Below are 3984 nucleotides of genomic sequence, written 5' to 3' on the forward strand. Positions count from 1 at the left end.
AGAGCAAACAGATTTCATGGAAAATGCTGGTTTCTTCGTGCTTCTCTTGGCGGGAAGGAAGGGACTGTGAATACCCTGTCTGGTGTGATGCTCATGGAGATGGTAGCTGCATAAGCTACCAAGAGGACCTTGTGAGCAGTTTCCTGCCCTTCGTTTTTTCAGGTGAGTGGGAGAGCAGCTTTGCTAGGCCAGAAAAAAGTCTGTCCTGCCCAGAGCTGGGGCTGCTGGCAGATGCTTAGGTAAAGGATAAGGGAGCTTGGCCTCTCCCAGCTTGCAGGGCTCAGTATTTTGAGAGATTTCTGACTTTTAGCTGTTGTGTCTGATCATACTCCAGAGTAGCCAGCAGGTGGGCCTGTTCTCCATGATTTCAACTAGGCTCTTCTAGGACTCTTGCTGCACTTTTTCTCTCCTCTGCGCCTTGTGCAAAGAGTGCCTTGGCTGAACAGTGTGCTACACAGAGGAACCCAGCTGGCCCTCCCTTTTACTTGTGGAAAGCAAGCAAAATTTGAGCTGGCTGAAAATCCAGCCTTAGTGTTTCTGTGCTGTGTCTTTGCCCAGCACGAGCTGCTGTGAAGCTTCAGCGATGAGTGGAGGAAGGCCTGGGCTGCGGTACAGGACAAGGATGCCTGTGGCACCACTGGCTGAGCTGCTCAGCTCATTGGGCCCTGAAAACAGGTCCTTGAAGGTCCCACACCTTCTTCCAGGGTGAAGACAGTGCCAAAGGGAGCATGACAGCACAACTTAGGACTTTGGACACAATGGGGAGGCAGGGAGAGAAAGAAAAGAAAAGAAAAGCATGCTGTATTCAATTAAAATTGCAGCATTGAGGGAGAGGCCCCTTGTGGCTTGGGGTTAACCAGCACCCTCGTGAGGAATGTGCTGTGGATGGGATTGAGCCCTGGATTTGCTCAGTGATGCCAGTGCCAGAATCGGGGTGAGGATGATGTCCCTGTGGAGCCTGGGAAGCTGCAGTATCTGGCCTGGCGGTGCTAGTGAGGGCTTGCAGAGCGTAATCCTGCTAATGGCAGGATCGGCTGCATCCGGCTGTTGCATTCATCCAGCTGGAGAGGCTTCTGGGAGGGTTGTGTGCCTCCCACCTTTCTTGCACAGCCTGTCTTCCAGCCAAGCAGTGGGCTGTCTAAGCAGGCTGTGCCGAGGCACCATGGGTGCAAGCTGTGCCCTCACTGGCACTGTGCAAGCACCACTAGGGTGGTGTCCTCCAGCCGGTGGAGCAACACATGCTCCTTCCCATGGGGACTGCAATGTGCTCTTGCATAGGGAAACCCTGGGAAGCCAGTAGCCAAGAGGGTGCTGAGAGCACGGCAGGTGAAGAAGATGAATGATGGACAGTGGAGGCTTAAGCCCAATGTTGGTCCTGACATGCACGATACGAGGAGTGTGATGCCTAGGCTCTAGAGATATTTTGGCAGCCAAATCTCATGCTGATGCCAATGGTGTCCAATGATGTTATCAGTTGAACCTTTTGGGTGTTCAGTGCCTGTATGTCTCTGGACCCTGCAATGTGTAGATGGCTGCTATTTTCCTTTTTCCTTTGGCCTTCACAAAGGCAGCAAAAAAAAAAAAAAAAAAAAAAAAAAAAAAAAAAAAAAAAAAAGCCAGATGCTTTGCCATCTGGCTTCTCTACTACATACCAGGATGTCTCATGGGGCAGAGGCCAGAGAACCTGAGGAAAATGGTCATGACGTGAGGGCTGGAAATAGGACAGGTACATGTGGCAAGGCAAGGAGTGAGCCTAGGGGTGAGGATGAAGCCAAAAGGCAGTGGGAAAATGTATCAGGGAAGGAGGCAGCAAGAGTGCTGGGCTGGAAGGGAGGTGGGTAGGACAGGTGGTGGGAGTGTGGAGGAGGATGGGAGAGGGAGAAGGTGGGCAAACGAGCAAAATCAACACTTAATAATGTTGTTACTGTGTCTCTGGAAGAAGCTGATGGCAGCTCCCCAGGTGATAGGGGATGATGGTAGCTAGCGCTGCAGGGCAGAGTGGGCACCTCCTGGTGACTTCTTGGGGCTCCTTTCAGGTGTTAAGGATGCTCCATGCTAGGGATGTCCTGCTCAGAGGTGGCTGCAGAGGTGCCCAAGCCCAAAGCCTGGTTGTGCCTGGTATTGACCTCCTGTGTGAGGAAGAGCAGAAGCAGAGCTGGCTGGAGGAGCCTTTGCACTTGGGCCAAAAGCTGGTGTGTGTGGGGGGGTGACAGGAGCCATCAGCCTAGCCAAGGGGGAGCACAACCAGCCAAGCTCCCTGCAGAGGGGCAGAGGGATTTGGGGAGAGGGAGCAAAGAACTTCTGCTTATGTTTCACCAGGGTCGTGGCACAGCCTCAGTGGTTACATGCAAAGGTGTTACAGCTTGGCTCCTAGGCGCTGGGTTTTCTTCTGAGTCAGCTTTATGCACCCTGTGCTCTAAGTAACTGTGTGTGTGTGATTGAACTACCAGGAACTAGTCATCAGCAGAAACCCCAGCAACACTGATGTACATGCACAAAACTCTAGACACTGGCAGAATATACTTCTAGTATAGCATAAAAATTATACACTAGTATAAAATATACTCTATATTGTAAAACTCTATCCATATCTATGTATAGCTGTATCTGTTTATATGCATCTGTATAGCCTGTTGTAAGGAGTATGATTTTCTGGCCCGAAGGCTGGGGGGGGGGGGGGATGATTTTTTTGGACTGTTAAGCCTGTGTTTGATGCCTGTGTGGCTGAAAGCTGCAGCAGTCATGACTCCTTGTCTTGAGGCAGTGCAGGCAGTGGAGGCCTGGCTCCGCACGCCTCCTGGTGCCGGCCGCAGCGCTGTGCGGCTCCCGGGCCTGCTGGGGGATGCCAAGGGAGCGGAGACACCAAGCAGGCCTGGCCTTTGAGGGGCTGCATGTTGGGGGAGGGAACGGGCAACAGCACTGGAGGTGCAAACTGCTTGCTTTGCTCTCCTGAACTCAGCCTCAGGTATACTATGGGGCAAAAGGGGACTGAGCGGTGCAAATGGGGTGGAGAAGGCAAGTCTGCATGCCTGGTGACCCACCTTCTCCATTGAGGGGGGTAATTGTGCTCCCTACTAACCTCTGAGCAGGTGAAGAGGTGAGGCTGTAATGTGGGATGATAGTGGTTTTTGGGAGGCTGGAGGGCAGTGTCTGTGTGGTAGGAGGAGAGATTGGACCCAGCATCTGTGAGAAGGTCTCCAAGGGCTGAGACTAGCTCTTTGCTGACAACTGCTGGGTTGGGCTCCCAGCAGGCATGAAGCAGTGATGCACAGCCAGACGTTTGGGCAAGCCTTCCTGCTGCCCAGAAATTTTCGAAGCTCAGACATCAAGTCTGAAGCCAAATCATAGGCTCGATCTGTGGTTGCAGCTGGGGGCTCAGCTTCTCCTGTTGCCACTTCTCTTCCCCCCCCCCACCCCCCCCACACACATAAGAAGGCCAAAAGCAGGTGCTGCACCCTCAGGGTGCCCTGCTGTGCATCCTGCCACAGCAGAGGCATCTCTATGGGGAGGCACTGGTCATGTGCTCTGCCAGCCCTCTCTACTCTGCCTGCAGCAAGGGCACTGGACTTGCATGCAACCTGCCTCCAAGGATCAGGATGACGCAAACCCAGGCTGAGCTAAGCCAGTGCCACATCCTTGAGAAGAAAGTGGTACTGAAAACAGGGTTGTTCTCCAATTTTAGGAGGCTGTACACTCCAGCTTGCACTTTTACCATCGCATGACTGCCTTAGCAGATCGCTCTGGTGTAGCAAGCTCTCCTAACCATCGCCACCATGTTGTACCTCTGCCTGTACTTCCCTCCATCACTCCTATAATCCTGCCTCTGGCTCTCTGGACATCTAAAGGGCACAGATGTACTGATGGCTGGAAAGCGTGAGGGTTGGATGTCTAGCTAGGACACGTTCGTTAGCTGGAGCCACTCACTGCTGACCCCCGGCACGCAGACACTCCACGAGGGTCAAGCACAAGCTAACTGAATGCATA

This window comes from Rhea pennata, chromosome 6 (assembly GCF_028389875.1).
Source record: "Rhea pennata isolate bPtePen1 chromosome 6, bPtePen1.pri, whole genome shotgun sequence".
NCBI lineage: Eukaryota > Metazoa > Chordata > Aves > Rheiformes > Rheidae > Rhea > Rhea pennata.